Source organism: Leptonychotes weddellii, chromosome 6, assembly GCF_054177405.1.
Source record: "Leptonychotes weddellii isolate Sample4059 chromosome 6, ASM5417740v2, whole genome shotgun sequence".
NCBI classification, from domain to species: Eukaryota; Metazoa; Chordata; class Mammalia; order Carnivora; family Phocidae; genus Leptonychotes; species Leptonychotes weddellii.
The window spans coordinates 4193946-4212864 of NC_138374.1; the positions used below are offsets into that span (position 1 = coordinate 4193946).

The 18919-nt window shown below is 50.6% G+C and overlaps 1 protein-coding gene across 5 annotated transcripts in view; it reads right to left on the reverse strand.

The window, feature by feature from the left end:
* The window catches only part of PTPRE (protein tyrosine phosphatase receptor type E), a 148909-nt gene extending 130475 nt beyond the window's left edge, over positions 1–18434 (reverse strand). The window contains exons 1-2 of one of the 5 annotated variants that reach the window (XM_081823298.1): positions 18209–18434; positions 11470–11652 (exon numbers count right to left, since the gene is read on the reverse strand). The gene's annotated coding sequence lies outside the window, so the exon portion shown is untranslated. Of the gene's footprint in view, positions 1–4134; positions 5553–11469; positions 11653–18208 lie in introns of those variants that run through there. The other 4 variants (XM_081823297.1, XM_081823300.1, XM_081823301.1 and 1 more) reach the window with 4 other exon arrangements.
* Between the last annotated feature and the right edge of the window lie 485 nt (positions 18435–18919).

Below are 18919 nucleotides of genomic sequence, written 5' to 3' on the forward strand. Positions count from 1 at the left end.
GAACTGAAAACCTAGGTTCACACAAAAACTTATATGCACATTTACAGCCATTTTATTCATACATGCCACAAACTGGAACCCACCCACATGCCCCCCAACTGGGGAAAGATGAAAGGCACGGTGGTCCTTCCGTACAGCAGAACACTACTCAATAAAATGGGATGAACTATTGATACACAGCACAAGAATGATTCCAAGATCCATACGCTATGTGAAAGAAGCCAGACCCAACAGGCTCTGTAGTGTATGAGTCCAACTATATGACATTCTTGACAAGGCAAAATTAGAGGAATGGAGAACAGACCAGTGGTCACCAAGAGTTAGGGATGGGCTTGGAGGGTCTCACTGAAAAGGTACAAGGGATATAAGATGACAAAGGAAGGTAATTCTATGGAAAGAAAGGGGTCAATTTTTTCACCATCTAAATTTACAAACTCTGAGTTTTATCCACAAGCTCTCAAGAGACCCCAAGTTAAGAATTCCAGAGCCCAGACCAACATACTCAGGAATGGGATGGAGAAGAGAGTCCTGTGGCCCAAACGGCTGGCATTCCCTGTACCTTCTCAACGGGTCCCCTGCTTCAGGTCACAGCTCTCAACCCATCTGACCATGCCTGGCAGAAAACCTTAGGGCACATTTGTCCCAGGGAACCTTTTGAAAAGGTCACGCTAGATTAGCAAGTTCTTGGAGGCAGTGACCACGTGACTCTTGCGTCCCTAACACCTGGTCTAGAGCCTTGATAAATCAATGAGATTTATCATATATTTGTTAGACAAATAAAATATCTATCTTTGCTGATTTCTAAAAAATATCAATTTTACCTATTTGCCATACAACCCACACTTCCAAGTAATTTGCCTAAAAAAATTTATTGCATTAATACTAAGGATTTATATAATAATTTAAATGTATAAAGGTATTTATAACTTTATTATTTACATAGCATACACCGTGGAAGAAATTAACCTGAAAAATTACAGTTGACAGAACGTAATTACATCAGACACCATGGATGCAAAGGACCTCCTAATTTTATTTTACAGCGAGTATTAAACTCCTTGCCCCAAACAGAATGGCTTAGTGTTGTAACTTAAAGTGTATACCAATCCAAGGTTTAATTTTACTTTTAAGATTAAGCAGCACATGTGTAATTTAAAACTGATTTGAAACAGCAAACAATGTCATCGGGCTTACAATTAATGAGGTTTTGACAAGTGCAAACAAACTGAATGCATAAATCTATTCACAACAATTGCTATAGTTAACAAACATGCCACTTTGCATGGCTATTCAGCTCATTTTCTTTTCCTACGGTGAAAGCTGATTTGTGCTGACCTTGACCTCTAAACAGCGCTCAGTGTTTTGTTCAGCTATAAAAGTTGGGCTGAAAGCAGGACGATATGAAACTAAATGCTACAATTGTTCTCTGATGTGACATGATGAGTGCAGCCCTTATCTACCAAACACTGTGCTTTCCAAAATGTTATTTCAAAGGGAGACACGAATTCCCAGCACACACCTCCAAGTCTGCATCCAGGACAGGATGTTGACTATTTTTCCCTTTTCATCAGGCAGCCTTGCAGATGGACTCAGGATCAGACAAGCATGCTAATCTAACCCAGCACAGCAAATCTGTCACATGCCCAGAAGAAATGGTTCTCCGTGCACAAAGACCATTAAAAACGTGAAAAAAGGAAATGGATCGGCATAGGGAAAACCTCCCACAGAAGGACGGATGGAATCGATATGAAGCAATGATCAAGTATGCGTTTCAAAACAGTTAAAGAACTGCCGTATCTGCACTAAGTTTTCGACTATTTCCTTCCTGCTCCGAAAGTCCACGCTCTAAGGAAACACACAGAGGCCTGTCAGTAGTAACAAATGCAATTTACTGAAAGAGGGAGCAGGCCAGGAAGTGGGCATACCGCAAGACACCTAGACAAAACAAGAGCAATCAGAGGATGGTTTCTTTGTTAAATTACGGAATTTTAAAGTTTGTTCAGATGCTTTGTGTAATAGGTTGAAAATAAGTGAAAAACAGCCAATCTCCCAAACAAATCTTCTCTGAAGTTCTGCTTTAACCATAAATCTTAAGGTTACCACTAATGCAATAATATGAATCTTGAGGAAAAGAAGCAATTCAGGATTACCGTATGTAGGAAATCAATATTCTCTCTAATAGTTTTTGTAGAGGGCATCAATTTTCTTAGCTAAAAAATGATGATGCTTTCTGTGTTTTATGGCTAAATACAATATAAAATATGGGAAAAGCCACCTAAAAAGGAAAAAAGCCATAATGCTTCAAATAATAATGGTAATACAATAATAATACATAGTACATTAAAATGCACCAGGTATGTAGGAATTGCCTTTCTCCCTGAACAATAAAATTAAATAAGGAAAGTGATTTACTTTATGCCCCACCATGGAATCAGAATCATCTGTATTCTGATATAAATGACTAAAATACCTCACTCAAAAAGGTTACTTGTATTTTCTTCAGCTATATACTTTATGCCAAGATGTGACCATCTCAGAATCATGGTCTGGAAAGACAGAAGGAGGCACATACATGCTGCCCGGACTCCCAGGCAGCATCCCCTCCAAACTGTTTCTCCTCGGGGAGACCTAGTGTCCAGGTCTGGCATGCAGACAACCCTGGGCTAGGGTCCCGGCCCTGCTGCCTTCTAGTTATGTGGCCTCGAACAACTCATTTCACTCATCCAAGTCTCAGTTTACGAACCTTAAAATGGGCTGACATCTCACACACACACAACTCTTAGACTAAAGACAACTCAGTCCCACTAAGTGAACCTACAACCTCCTCCTGCACCCTCTCAGAGGGGGGCATCTTGCCCCAATGAGTATGATTCTAGTAGTTAAAGGATTATGTTCTTTAATAACACAGCCCCTGAAAATATAAGCCAGTACTTCATTTCTATCAACCAATGACCCCTATAGGTTCTAGCACTAGAGAAAAAAGGAGCCGAATTAGTCTACCTACCACGGGGGGAGGCCACTCCACTGCACCTGCCTGTTACTGGGCAAAAAGCAACAGGAACTATGAACGCACCTGACCCATGGAGGCACCTGAATGGCAAAACCATTATCAGACACTCTCTCTCATCTCTTTATTACATTTTGGGAGCAGCTGTCTCACTGGTCTCCCCGCCTGCTTCTAGTTCCTCATCAGCCGGTTCTCTGTGCTCCCATGGCCCTCAGGACTGTTCTGGACGTGCAGAACCTGTCACCAGCCTGGAGCAGAGAGTCTAGTCTCCATCTGGCTTGCCACGCCCACCCCGTCCAGGCTCCTGCCCAGCTGTCACCTTGGGGCCCCGCTCTGTTATCCAGGAAGCGTGAAAGCAGTTCGAGGAAATGGAACAAAATATTTCTGCTGTAATGTGAAAGCCTCTTACAGAAGGAAAAAAAATATGAAAGGTGAATCTTCCAAATATGACTTCCCAGGTATAACAATGCGTGCATCTTGACCCATGCAAATGCTCCGAGGTCTTACTTCTTAAATTGCTCTTTAAACAGCCTAGCAGGTAAGATCAAATAAATACAAGCTCTTTAAAAATTGTAATAGCCCACACTTCCTTCCAGACAAGAATCATTTACAGCGGAGAAAGAAAAAACCCTCAGTGTGTGTGTGTGTGTGTGTGTGTGTGTTTCAGACAGCATGAGAGATTATAAGCAGTTATCTATAAACCTGAAACACTTCCTCACTGTGAGCAAAAGAGGAAGCCTAAGTGCTGGCTACTCTGCCTTGAGAAAACCCAATATACAGAGTCTTGATCTTCAAAAATAAAAGGGTTAAGAAGTGATTATTTGTTCTCTAAAAGGATTAGCTGCTTTACAAAAGGATTATCTGCAGACTTCTAAAAGGTATTAAGCTTAGCCAGTGTCTATAAACCACAAATCAAATCAACGTAACTTTTCAGGAATACATTAATGTTGTAATACTGGGTACACTTGAGACAAAAAATAACCCTTGAGCTCAGTACAAAGCAGGAGGTAGAGTGAGCACCTGCTCTTTGGGGGCTGCCCTCAGCATCCCCACTCTCTTCCTACTTCCTGGCATCCCTTACACCTGCCAGTGCAGGATCCCACCTGCCGGCCCTGCCCTCCACGTACCTGTAGCCAAACTGTGGCAGGGAGGTGCTTCGGGCTCCGACCATCAATCCTACCCAAGACTTCGACTCTTCAGGGTGAGTCACAGATCCAGGGATGTTTCAGAAGTGTTCTCAGAAGCCCCAGCCGTGAGAGTCCGCTGCCAGCCATGCCCAGCAGTATCAGTGCCACGGACCACAGGCCACATCCTTACCAAAAGCTTCCTGTGGCTGCACCTTAATTGTGGTTCAGAGCCTCCTGGGCTCCTGTCCCTTTTCTGAGCCTTGTTCTCCAGACTTCCAGTTGATTCTGAGAACTATCCAGTCCCCTTCTGTCCAGTTCCTGTTCTCGTTCAGTTAACCAGTCAGATTCGGTGGTGTCCGGCTAAAAGCCACAACTCATAAACCCAGGATAACAAAAAAAAAAGGAGGGTTCCTCACCCTCACATACTCTTTGGAAAGGGCTGCTCATTCTTGCCTGCATGAACAGGGCCAACCCGTGTGACCAGTAGAATACTGCAGGAAAGACAACATGACTCCTGAGGCGAGGTCCTAAGAGGTGGTGGCTTCTGCCTTGCTTTCCCTGGGATCACTCTCTCTGGGGGAAGCCAGCTGCCGGATCATCAGGATGCTCAGACAGAGCTATGGGTGGATCCCCAGGGGGAGAAACTGAGGCCTCTTGCCCACAGCCAACATCAGCTTGCCAGTCATGGAAGTGGGTCTTCGAGTCCTGGCCGAGCCCTCAGGTGTGCCGGCTTCAGACAGGTGGGATGGGGCAAGACTGCCAGTCCTGTTCTAGAACGCAGAAAACTGCATTAGCCTCGGTCAGAGGAACAGTCTCTTGCATGCCTGGGAAGGTGCGTTTCCAAGAATCCCAGGGACTCCTCCGAATTCCTCCGCAGAACATGGAAATGGTGCTGATGGGTGGGGTTTTCTGGCTGTTGGGTCATCACAACAGCTACTCTGTAGCAAGCTCGGCTACAGTTGCACCAATGCTCCATAACTTCAGATTTAAAGGTTATATATTACCAAGAGTTTTTTAGGAAAGATGAAAGCACCAAGTTCCGTGGGTCCGTGCCATGTTTTCCACGGTCTGTCACCCAAGGGGACCCTGTTGAACACTTGCCCAGGTTGTCCCGGTTAATCTTGCAGTTTTTGGTGCTTGGGTTATTAAATATTCCGCAAGCACAGCGAGGAGAGGTGGGCAGAGGGAAACATACTGACTGCGGGCTGATGGCGAAATCCTGCTGACCAGTCACATAGCTACGTGACCTTGGGTCGTAAAAACATGTCGTCCACCTTCCCTTGGCCTTTCTGACGAGCAAAGCCATGCCTGTGCCCCTGTGACTCGTCCCCATTTAGAGCACCAACTCTTTCTCAATAAAAGCCCTTCACAGTTCGTTCTCACATCTTCCTGTAACTTGTTCCGACAGCCGGTTTCCCAGAGACACCTTCGGCCTCGCGCACCGTGCTTAATGTGACTTTCGCGCATCGCGATACAGTGTTTAAGCTCCGCCCGCCAAAATGCGCTGGAGCCCTCCCGCAGAGAAGTCACCCCCCTGCAGCCAGACAAGGCAGTGTTCACACGGAGTTCACTGGGCCCCGCTCTGCGACTTCATGGGGCGCAGCGTCCACCCACCAGAAATCAGGCGGCGGGGAAGGAGCGCCCGGAAGTAGGCGGAACTTGCGGAGGTTCACTCCCTCCCCAGGCCCCTGCAGCTCCTGCCAGAGATACCCACGCGTGAAATGCCTGTGCTTTGGACACCGCCTTAGAGAAAGATTGTCACTCCAACAGAGATTGTGGGGTGTCTTGAGAGAACTTTGCTCAAAGCAGACTCTCTCTACAGAGCCCCTCAAACGGATTCAAAATGATTTTCAATCAGAAGCAAACCGGGCAAATCATTCCATCGTCCTGTTCTTCACACACCTGCAGGCCTCGCCCTGGGCGCTAGGGGTCAGGAACCCTGACTCCCTGTCCCCTGGACTCGTCACGCGATGAGGCAATCGGATCATCTCCTTGAGACTGGGCAACAGCAGGGAGAAAACACTGGCTATTTCTTGGACTAGCTTTGCTATTACTCATTTCAAAAGAATGGCATGCCCACAGCTCTGAAGGGCGAAGTACCGGCTCTCGAGGCCTCTGGCCCGGGCAGGAGTGCAGGGTGGGAAAGGCGCCAGGGGCACGAGGCGGCCACAGCTGCTGGCAGAGCCATGGCTGCTGCCACTGGGGCCAGCGTCTGGGGTCGCGGCAGTCACCCCATCAACTCCAGTGTCCCGTCTGCAGGAGCGGGAGCCCGGCGGGGTCTGGGGTCCTGGGGTTCTGGAAGAAGCCCTAGCGGTGAGGCTGTGAATGGGGAAAACCAGAGAGAGGACGGGGAGTGAGAAGGAGGGAGGGGAGCCAGGGAGAGGACAGGGCCCGACCACGGCCCCACAGCCGCCCTGTCCATATGATGCTGCTGCCGGCCCCCCTTGGCCTTGGTCTCTTTTGTATGCTAAAGCCAGGAGAATCACAGGAGCACATACTGACCACAAGACAGACGGTGCCCTTTAAGAGAGAGCCGGCAAAAGGGCCCCACACTCAGGTTTCACCTGCTTGCTCTGAGGGCAGCCACTCGGTCATGAGCACCTCAGTGGCAAGAGGGCCCCTGGTGAACACACAGTCAGGATCTGCACAGTCAGGAACAAGGTGCGGGTCCCAGCACAAAAGCCCTTCTCGGCCCCGCCTGGATGACCTGAGGACCTCAGGGCCGCCCACGATGGGTGCCCCTGGCCCGCTCACCACACACTGTCTCTACAACAAGCCTGAGCTGGGCACTGCCAGGCTTCCAGGGGAATCCCAGGGGCAGATGCACAGACAGACATTGAAGGCTAGGCCCCAGGGAAAGATGCAGAGCAGGACCTGTGGATTTGGTTCCCCATCCCCGGCAGGTCTCCCATTGGTATCTGCTAAATGACTGAATGAATGAATGGGCGTCATGTCAATGACACCAGCATCTCCCGTGGCTGGGAGCCTGCTGGGAGTAACGGCCACCACCGCGCCACTGGAAATCCCGACCATCAGCTCTCTGCCTCTTTGCTTTAGGCCTCGTCTGCCCCAAGCTGTCCTCCTTTTAAAAGCCTCCCTTTGGGGACGCCTGGGGGGCGCAGTCGGTTAAGCATCTGCCTTTAGCTCAGGTCATGATCCCGGCATCCTGGGATGGAGCCCTGAAGCCCCATGTCAGGCTCCCTGCTCATCAGGGAGTCTGCTTCTCCCCCTCCCTCTGCCCCTTCCCCCACCCCCACTCTTGTGTGTGCACTCTCTCTCTCTCTCTCAAATAACTAAGTAAAATCTTTAAATACAAATAAAAGCAACCCTTTGAACCGGCCCTCGTGAAGTCACTAACACCAAGTGGCAGGTTATCTATCGACAGCTCTCTGCTAGGACAAAAGCGGCCTGAGCAGGAGCTTGCAAGAGAGCAGAGCGCACAGGAGACTCGCCAGGACAGAAGTCTCTTTCGGTTGGGACACTCAGTTGGTCCCTTCCCGATGGCTTGGGTTCTAAGAGCTGTCGGCACCATTCTGTGTGTTGGCTGGCCCTGCGAGGCGCGGATGCCTCCCTCCTGCCCGCCCCCATGGTGGAAAGTCCTGACCTCATTCCTGGGCCTGGGTGAAAGCCCCATCGTTCTCCACCCTGGTGTTGGGATTCCCAGGGGGGTGCTTTGTAAGACACGCAGCTCCCCAACCCCACTGCACATACCCACGGTGCTCTGGGACCTCCCCTGTGACTCTGATGCACGACCTGCCAGAACAGAGCACCAGAGAGCCTGTCCTGGCCTTGCTCTGCTCTCCCAGCCTGTCCCCATCCATCCTGCATGCCAGTCCCTCCCTCCTCAGCGCTCTCCAAGGCCTCCCCCAGCCCCGAGATGGGGCCTGGGCCCTCCTCAGATGGAGACCTTTCCTAGGAAGGCTGGGTGTCCTCCCATCACTGTGCTCCCTGAGCGAAGCTGGGGTCCACCTCCCCGAAAGGCCCCATGCGCCCCCCACACCTTTCCTCTACGTTGGGGACCACCGGGTCCCTCTGTGAGTTTCAGTCCCCGCCCTGCCCTGCCCCCTCTGGGCCTGCATTCCCTCTTTTCCAGAGCAAGCCTAGCGCCACTCTGGCCTCGCGTGTTGCTTGCTGTCTACATAGCGAATTCACATACGAAAGTACTGGGAGTAGGCCCGGTCCAGAGCAATGGTTACTAGTATCATCACAGATATTGCCTTATTTACTGACATGACCACCCCCCTCCCCAAATATCGGACCTGGAGAAGAGAGGGCTGATAGCTCTACCATGTGCTTTGTGTGTCCACAGACTTGGTGGCTCCCAGGTCTGAATTTTTAAAATGATGTTAGGTCACAGCAAAGGGGTCAGGGATGCTCATGCTGTCTGCCCAGTCCCGCCACCTGCACAGACAGAAGGGGGGGCGGCCTGCTGCATGCAGTGCAGCACTCACATAGTCTGCTCCCGAGACCTGCACCCCAGCCTCGGCCCCAGCCAGGTCTGAGGCTGCTCCACCTGCCAAGACGCCAAGCCAGGAAAGAAAGCATCATTTCCTCAAAACTCTTACGGATCACTGCCGTACGCAAAACAACAACAGAATCTATTACAAAGGAGAATAACCAGAATCGATGTCATCGATTTCTGCCTGCCACTGACCATCCATTCAGGATATGCATTTCTATGTAACAAATAATAAATCACTTGCTAAACAAAAGCACGCTACACGTAAGACATACACATGCGACGGGCTTCTAAAATACCCGCTGGAAGCAACGTGCCAGGCAGAAACCACACCCAAAAGAACAGGCCTGTGTGACCCCAGCCAGGCAGTCAAGAGACGGATGCACAGCAGTGAGCTAGTAACACCTCACCTCTGGGACCTGCTCAAGGTTAGAATGCACTTCCACCCAAACAGACAAATAAGGTGGGCATTCATCTCATGGAAGTAGATGAGGGGCCTCCATGTCCTGAGACACCCCCCCAACACACACACATGGACAGTGCGTCAGACACAGGAGGGACGATGAGGGGGTCTGTCCACGAGGCAGCGAGAACAGGAAAAGAGGCTCATCTGGGTCAGGACAGTGGTGCCTGCGGCAGAGAGTGTGACCCTGGGCAGGTCTCAGGCCCCTCATCACAGTTGGTGACACACTCAGACTCAACACTGAGTCAAACTGTCCGCCAAACCTCAGAGAGTCGATCTAAGGTGAAAAGGTAGAACTCGCTTTGGTTTTTGGTAAACTGAAAAGCTTGTACAGAATACATATTTTCAGTTACCTAAAAACATATGAGCAAGGTTATTAAGAAATAACTAGAAATGAGTTTGGACCTATCAGAGGCCAACGGTGGCCAAAAACAAGGGGTTCATGAGCCCATTCTTACTTCCTATGAGCTGGCTCTTCCGATGACAACAGCCATTATTAAATGACCTGTTCCATGTTACTGTATTGGGAATACTGTCCAATACCCAGTAATGTACACGGTAACCAAAGTTTTAATAAGAAAAATTAGAACGGTTAGCACAGTGAAGCACGGACATTGTCCCAGCCAGGTTAAAGAGTCCCTAGTAGAGTCAACTGTCTGTATTCGAGAAGTCCATTTGGCTCCCCTAAGCCACCTAAAACTCAGCCCACGAGATGAGACCATCATCATCTCTTAAATCTGCATCTGGTCCGGATGCATGCAGTCTTCATAGCTGAAAACTGCGGGGCTTTGGTCAGGCAAGACTTTGTTGAAACCGTAAAAACTAAACCAAACCAAACCAGAAAGCCTGTGTGCACACATACATTTTGCTACAGAATGAATTTGCAGTCTTCCTCAGAATCTCCAAGGTGACCATGATTCCAAACAGGTTAAGAACTACTGGTCCATCAAGCAGACCCATGCTCCTCAATGGCTTACAAGTGTTTGGAGATTTCCAGATTTTCCAACCCTCTTGTCTCATCCCCTCCATCCCCAGGATCCAGCTCCACCCAGACACCTCTGCTCTCCAGACTACTACTCACTGCTGGGCAAGCACATGGGAGCCCCTCTGTCTTGAATCTTCTAGCCCTGTTTGTTGCTAAGAAAATAGCCTTGAAAACCAAGCCTGTTCTACCTGGTGAAGCCCCTCTAGGACCCCCTCCACATGCCCACCTGTGCAGCCAGCATTACATTTAACACACCCTGGAAGTGAGGAGTTCTGCCTCCCATGGACATGGAACACCCATAGGACAGGCATTGTGACTTTTTTGGGTCACTTCACTACTAAACACAGAGCACATACACTGTAGGCACTCAATACATGTTTAACATCTCTAACTGTCCCTTCTAAATGACCTTACAGACTCTTGTAAATACAACACACATTTGATGAAAACCAAGAAATATCCTTTGAAAGAATATTGTTGGCTAGCTCAGAGTGAGCCTAGCTTGGCACGATGCAGTACAAAATTATTAAATTTCTGGCTCTTGCATTCTTATGGGACATTGGGCCAAAATCAGGACTTTGCTTAAAGGAATCTAAATGGGCAGCCTGATAACATCTCCAATAGAAGACTGAACTTTAGCTGATGTTCGCAACATTAGCAAAAAGTAATTTATTGAATTACTGATGCACTTAATGAAGTGCTGCCACAAGCTTGGGGAGACAGACTGCTGAGTCAACCTCACTTCAAAATTAAGGACGGGGTTGGGTTCCTGTTTCAAAGTATTTTTACGTCCAGTACTTAAACATTCAGCTGTTTATGAAACCAAGGCTACTCCCAGAGCCAGAAAAACCACATTCTGAAAAACAACAACAACAACAACAACAAGCGCTAATTATAAGGAATAATTTTACTAGTAACAACGCAGGTTTGAGGATGACTTGAATTAATGTGGCAGCAAAGGCCAGTTTCCGTTTGATTAGCAAACGTCTTAGGGCAGCCAAGATCGCATGGGGGGGGAGGGGGGGGGCTTATCTTTACCTGTTTAAGAAGCTGGAATATTCTAATCTCTTTGGAAGAGCATTTGCATGGTTTCTAGTCATTAAAGCAGGTGCCCTAAGGCAACGTTTTGTTAGCCCAGATAGAGTTACTGTAAATCCCTGAATGTAATAAGAGACACAAATTTTCTGGCTTTTGTCCGTTCATACCAATTTTATCCTGTTATTGTGGGAGAGCTTCTGCCTCAGAGACTCAGTGTTTGGGTCTGAATATTAGCTCTAAGTGCTGACGCCACCCCTTTGCCCTCTGAAACTGTCCCAGGCCACACCCTGACCTGTAACTCTTGACCACCCATGTCTAGGATCCAGCTCCCACTCTGGGTTGAAAGGGAATTTGGAGGTAGAGCAGATGACAAAAATCAAAAGAAAAAACCTCAGTATCCGCGAGTCTCTCTGTGTCTCTCCCGCTGTATCTCTGTCCTTATCTCTGTCTGTGGGTCTCTATCTCTGGTGTCTCTCTTTGTCTCTCTGTGTCTCTGTTGCCATCTCTCTCTCCTCTCTTACTTCCTCTTCTGTATGTACATCAGTGGAGAAGTGTGCTATAGACAGGAAAGCTCTGGAAAGAAACATGGACATCTGTAGGAACGGTTCTGCTGAATACTGACCTCTTAGCTTAATTCACTAGCACAGTTTCTGTAATCTAGAAAATGAGCCAGAGCATTCTGTAGGGAGGATCTACTTTGTCTCCATAGGAAAACATGGGGTCTTCAAAGACCCATCCCATCTTCCCCCCAAAAGAGCCCCGCCTTTCACTAAAGGTGTGTTTTGTGACACACTCTGCCCTTCTCCTCGTCTGCCTCCTTCAACCCTTCACCCTGAGCCCCCCCAAAGGAAGTGAGTCAGCACTGGAGCTCAAACGTGAGCCCACTCTGAGGACACAGCCTTTCCCATGGAGGGATCTCCACCTAGCCATATTTCACACAAAAAAATAAAGGTTTTATCCCATGACAAGAATCCAGACAAGCAGACCAGGCGGGGGGGAGGGGGGCTGGCCTCAGGGCCATGACATCAAATCAGGCAAGTGGGTGTTCACCTTTGAGGCTGGCCTTTTGAACTGGAGAAGAAAGGAAGACCAGAGCACCCGGAGTTTAATGAGGAACCTGCCGGGACAGGAGCTCCCACCTCCCCGGGCTCTGCGCTGACAGATGCGCCCTCACCCTCCAAGGGCACTCAAGTGTGTTGGCAAAGGAGTCAGGGCCAAGTCTGCCCAAAGCCAACAGAACAGACCCACTAAAGTCAAGACACAGCCTGAAAAATGCAAAGTCCTTTTGGAGTGAGAAACAAAATAAAAAGGCTTCGTACAAAGGTCACTTCGAATAATACATTGTAATCAAGCAGCCATGTGATAGGACACTCTGAAATCTTGGGTGAGGAGAAAAATGGAACTAATTTGCTTCCTAGTACAAAAATCGGTGACTAATGTTCAGTTGGAAATGTCCAAATAGATTTACTGACATTAATAACCAAAAATTATGTCTGCGTTTATAGATGGAAATTAAGTGAGTTGCCCCAAGGACAAAGCAAGCATGGCAAAGAAGGAATCAGAGCCCAGATTATGCCAACCCTTTGACTATAGGCCGGCCACCCCTAGACTCTGGGCACAGTAGCAGGCCACTGACCAATTGGCAAGCTCTAGGCTGGGCTCCCTACACGTGACCTCAATCCAGCCACATGACAACCCTCTCTGGGAAGTGTCACTGTCCCCATTAGAGAGACAAGAAATCACACTGGGAAAGGGTCAGTCACTTGTCCAAAGCCTCAGTGCCATAAGCCCCAATCTGACCCCATCCCTTTGCTCCAAAGTCTGTGTTCTGAGCCTGGGACTGAGAACCTAGTTCTGAAAAGCAAAATCCTCTTTGTTAGATTTGTTGCTGGTATTCAAAGTAAAATCTGCACAGGGAGAGCCTTCTGCAAGCAGCATCCTCCACTGGTCCCTGCATGGCCCCCACGCCCGTCTATCACTTCCATCCTCCACCATCTACACTTCACATACAAGTGCTGGATGCCCTATGAGTCCCAGGCAACAAGCAGGCGTCCCTCCCTCCCGGAAGAGGACCATGCAGCCAAGCCCATGCCTCGGGAGCACGGCTGAATGCTGAACACCCATTCCAGTATGAGCCCACCTGCTGGATCAAACTTAGTGCTGCCAGAACCCCAGCCTGGGGTCTAGACAAATTTTCCTATCAATTCTTCATTCTTCATCCAAGAAACACTGACATCAAAATACCTGTCCAAAAAAACACTTCAGGCTTTTAGCACATAATCAAGAACCGTTTTTTTTTTTTCCTGCAAACTGTTCCTCACTTCCTGATGGAGTTTATTATTTGTTTCTGGGCAAAAGAAGACTTTTTTTTCACCCTTTTGGCTCTCTCATACAATATACACTCATGGGCTATACGAATCAGAGGGTCTTGATTTGTATCAGAAAGATATTCTAAAATAGACATCCTTTAAAAATATGTATTCGGCTCCTATTTCATGGGGAACGGATAGAGAAGTTGTTGGCCTGAAACACAGTGTTAAAATTTTTCTATTTCATAAGCGTGATCAGCCCTTTTGAAGTATCTGTGTAGTTGAAAGAAAGGCATAATGCCCACATTTCTGGCTCGGAGCCGGCTGCCGTTCAAGTTCAAAGAGGCTGTGAACCACATCAGAACCCCCGATAGAGCCCCTGGATGGGGCGGACCTTGACAAATGACATTTGGGGAACAGCAGCCAGACCAAGAGAAGAAAAGCAAGCTGGCTCAGTAATCCCCAAACTAGGGATCTCCCAGCCCGCATCCGGCAGAAGCCCCCGCCACTGTGCACCTGCGTCTGCTCGAGGATTAATAAAATTAGTGAAACCGTATTAGCTCAGATGTGGCTTGTCCAACACCCCAACCAGCTAGAATGCCATCCAGCACTCTGCTTTGGGCAAAAAATACAGGTGACAAAATAATGAGAAGCTCACCCTCCAAAATAAACTTTTGGGAGGTCTGGGGTCAGTATTTGAAATACAAACATGCTAACTGTGCCCATGAGCCACATCTTCCTTTAGGTAGATCTGGTACCCAGAGCGGAGGGAGATGTGGCTGAGGGGATGAGCTGGGAATGGGAGGGAGCCCCAGCCGTGGACTGAGGGCTGCAGAGTCCGCAGGATGCCTGCAGCAGCCAGGGAGAGGGTGAGATAGGTCAGTGCGCCGGAGCCAGGAGGGGCTCGGAGATGGCCCGTTGCCACACTTCCCTCTGTGAAGGTAAGCAGTGCTAAGCTGTGAATGTTTCAGGGGCAGTCCCCAGCTCCATTGCTTGTATGCTCTCGTCTAGAAGCCGTTCTTCTGACCCTGGGTCTACACACCCAGTTCCAGCCCGCCCTGCTTCTTGGCTCTGGTTTAGCTCACTTTTGTGTTGTCTCACCCACAGACTGGTTTAATTCAGTCCACGAGCGCAGGTTAATGTGCATAAAAAATTGCATTTCTGCCTCATAAACCACTCTAACACCAAAGACTGGATGGTGCGTGTCAAACAATGGACTTGTTCTTGGAGCACAGGTAAGTGGTGGCATTACGAGATTAAAATACTTAATCACACAAAATTTACATAATCATTTAAATTATCATGCAAAAAATAAAGTTAGTTAACATGTCACACTTATTGATTTCACGTAGTGCTTTGGATGACAAGCAAAACATATCTATTAACACGAGTTCTGATTTTGTTAATTTACTCATTTACATTTCACTGGTTCCTAACGCACGCAGTGCACAACTTTAGGTGTTTTAGGGGTTTTAGCCTGACACAATTTACTGAGTGCCAGTCATCTGCCTTATACTTTATATGTATCACCTCTCGCTCTCAAAATAGCCACGTGAAGTAGAGATTATCACTCCCACTCTACAGAGGAGAACACTAAGGCGTCAAATTCGAATAGCTTAGCCAAGGTCACACCAGAGCCAGGATTTATGTCAATCCATACCTCAACTCCAAGTGCAAGCTCTCAAAGATACATCTTCTACCCTAAAAGCATTGACCACCTGGTAGAAGAGATAAGCTATTTGAAAAAATCAAGTGGACACAAAATAGAGTCTGATAAGTGCTCTAGGACAGGTACAGGTAACCTTCTATGGAACCGAAGGGAAGAGAGATTTTCTTAGGTAGAGGGGTCAGGAAGGTTTTGAGGAGCCTGAGGCATTTGAAGTGGGCTGTGAGGTGTGAACAGGAGTTTCTAAGATGGAGAAAAAGGGGAAGGAGATTCAGAGCAGGAGCCTGAGAAAGCTCTACCTCGGAGGATCTGGAAACCATGGGGGCGCCTTCAGGGAGCAGTGAGCCCATTGGTTCACTAGGACAGAGCCCGCCAAAAGAACTAGAGATGTTCTTGAAACACACAGTTTTTTTCTTAGTGATAATCAAGTATTAAGAAGGCCGGTCTTTATCCTAATGGATACATCTGTTTCTATTTTGATCGCAGAAGCTCTGCACGTGTAACTCTAGTAAAGGAATGGGGGGTTCATGGCGTTCCCTCACTGCTCCCAAACCTGCCTCCTAGAGGTCATTTGGAGTCTCTCTGGTCCAGCTCAGTCATCTCAGGACATGTGTTCAGCATCACCAGAAGAATTGGCAACATAAGCCCTAAAGGGACCTCTCTCATCTCTCCATGATCCAGTCCAATCTACATCAACAGAAATGTGTGGCTGCCTGCCAACCACAACATCCACTAAAAAGACACAAATTCATCTACTTCAGAAGAGGAGCTCCTAGAATGTTTCACTTGGTCATTTGTTCATCTGCCCAATGACAGTTATGATAAGCCTACTGGCAGGTGCTTGGCTGGATGCTGAGGATACAATATTGTCCTCAGGGAAACTATAATCCAGCCTCTCTTTCCACAGCAGTGGGGAGGCTGGTGTGATCAGATGGATAAGGTGGGAAAACAGTGGGAAAGTGTTGGGCTGGTGGGGGTCGGGGGATCACAGGTTTGACTTTGGGAACTGTTGAGTTGGGGCAGTGGATATTCCAGGAGAAACGTCAAGGCAGCAGCTGGGTGTGAGAATTACTGAGGAGTGGTTGGGACTGGGAAACTCACCTCTGACCTGCAAGGAGGGAGTTTTGAGAAAAGGGGTATCTTGGACCAGGATGACAGCAGTGAGACAGAGCCAAGTGGACCAATGGAGGCATAGTGTGAGGGAGGCATATGTTTTGACCAATTGAAACTCATTCCAGCTTCATTACTAACCACCTGGCAACTGCTGTGGATTCCTCAGGCATCCGCCTTCCTCCATGCCCCTCCAAAGCACCTTCGGCTCCCACCCCCACCCCCACGGCTGCTGCAGCCCCTCTCAGAGGTTGATGATTTACACACACATGTGAGAAGTGGCCTCTGGGCACAGCATGGGGACGAGGCTACAACACTGCTTCATACTCAACCCTGGGTCTCCAAGGGGTCCCAGAAGTGTCACGGTGACAGTCATTCCCTCATCCACTTCTCACAACTGATTTGGCGCAGGGGGTTGATGTGATAGGTTTTGGTATGTTTTCAAATCTAAAACCATCAATTCATCCAACGACCTGGCCTTCCCTAGGGACCAATCCAGCTCCTAGCTCACGTCAACACAGGGAGAGTCCAGCTTTTGTTTTCTTTTTCCTTGTGGGGGGTGCTGATCCACAGGTATCACTAACACCAGGGAACAAAGACCTCTGTCCCGGAGGTCATGGTCAGAGGCAGAGCCATGTCTGAGAAGGGCCGGATGCCACTACAGGCCTCTAACTGACAGCGTCGTCCCATCTCTTGGGCCTGTTCCTATGTCACCAGCTGGCCTTTTCCTCCCTGAAGGCCTGGAGCCTGGGCTCAGAAAGCCCACACCCCAACACAATTGGCACACAGCTCTGCCCCGTATCAGTTAGGCTGGATGGCCATGGCAGTCAGGAGCCTGCCTTAGCCACGGCAGGCACCCCACCAGGTCATGCCCATGTCATGCCCTCCTCTGGCTTTGTGCATCCTTTGGGAGACACCCCCTCCCCATCTCCCTCTGCTCACAGTTTAAACGGGAAGGAGTCCTTATTTCACAGAGACAGAATTCCATCAATCCTGGGGACACAAAGACCTCCAGGCACTCTGGCTCAAGGGGCACCTGGAGTCATGAGCTGACCCAACACAGACCCACTGATCTCTAAAACAAGCCACCACCCTTGGCTGGTCACCGTTCAACTCAACGAGCTTGCACTCTAAAACACAAGCACGGAGCCACATTCTTCTTGGAGCCACGTTCTTCTTTCCTTGAGTTTCCCGCATTGAAAGTCGGATGGAGTGGTCCTGATTCAAAATAAATCCATACACTTCCGGAAGCAGAACGTGAACCTTTCTAGAAAGGTTTGCCACGCCAAGAAAGAATTTAGGTCAGGTCCAGCACGGTCTGGCAGGGCTTGGCTCAGCCTCTCTACGATGGGTTTTCCAGCCTTCCCCATTTGGTTCTGGGGAGTCCGCAGGCGTGGCACCGTGCTGACCTCTGGTTCAGGAGCTCTGACAGGTCACCCACACCACTGACACTGCAGATCTTGGCGGTCCTGTCTGGGCCAGCCCGGCCAGCCCGCCGCCGGGGAGCTCCTCCCCGCAGCACGTCTGAGACCCTCCCGGACTCGACGCGTCCCTCCCTGCCGAGGCGAGGGCGCGGGACCCTCGGGGCACCATCCGAACGGCGGCCCCCGCCCCTCCCAGAGTTGGCGCAACTCCTAGTCACTTTCTCAAAAGGCTCCGGTCTCTACCCCTGCATCGTGTCGCCCCCAGCACACCCCGTGGGACCCCCTCTCGCTCTCGCCCCCCTTCACCTATGTCCCTGTCGCCACCCACAGACACGCGCTCTCTGTGCCCGTTTCCCGAGGGGGAGGCGAGAGCTGCCGAGGCGGTGGCCAAGTCGGGCGGGGGTTCCGGAGCACCGAGACCTGGGTCGCGCCATCCCCCGCCTCCCGCACCCGGCGCGCCGCGGGGCCGCCAGGGACCCGGCTCGGGGACCCGGCACCCCGGCGCGGCCCCTCCCTCCCGCCGCGGCGGCCAAGGCGGGTTCCCGGCCTGTTCCGACCGCCCGGGGCGCACGGCCACCCGAGGGGCGCACGGCCCCCGCCCGCACCCCGCGCGCGCTCACCTCGGGGGGGCCGGTCCAGTCGCGCCGCCGCGGCGGCTCCGCATCTCCCGGGCGCCCGCCCGCCGCCCTCCGGGGCTCCCCTCGGTCCCCGCCGGCGCGAAGGAAGGTGGTGGGGACGCGCGGAGGCCGCGGGGTCCGGGCGCCGCTGGCGCCGCCTCCTGCCGCCCGCAGCCGAGGAGGAAATTTGTCGGGCCGGGTCCCGCCGCCGCCTCCGCTCCCGCTCGGGCTCCGGCTCCGGCTCCGCGGCGGGGGGCGGGGGCAGGCGCAGCGAGGAGCGGGGGCGACGCCTGGTGTCCGGCGCGGGGAGCGCACCCCCGCCGCCCGCCCCACCGGGAAGCACCCCACCGCCCGGGACGTCCGTTTTCCCAGGCTGGTGCCTCTTCCGGGGACACCCTGGCCGGGCCCCCACTGTCAGGATCCAGGCGCGAACCGAGGGTGACAGCTGTGACAGGCACTCTTACATGCGGGGAAGGCCCTTCCTACCCCGCCTTGGCCCTGGGCACCAGGAAGTGGCCTGGCTGAGGACAAGCTTTGGCTCCTGCAGTCCATGCCGGGGAGTGCAGGGCACCCTGTACCGCCTCTGGCTCCGAGAAGTAGAGAGAACCGTGAAGGCTCCTGAGCCGGTGTCCTCCTCTGTAAAGACGGGAGAGGGGTGACCCCGCGGATGTTGAAGGGCTTAAGGGTCCTGAAGGCGGTACCGGGCCAAGGGTA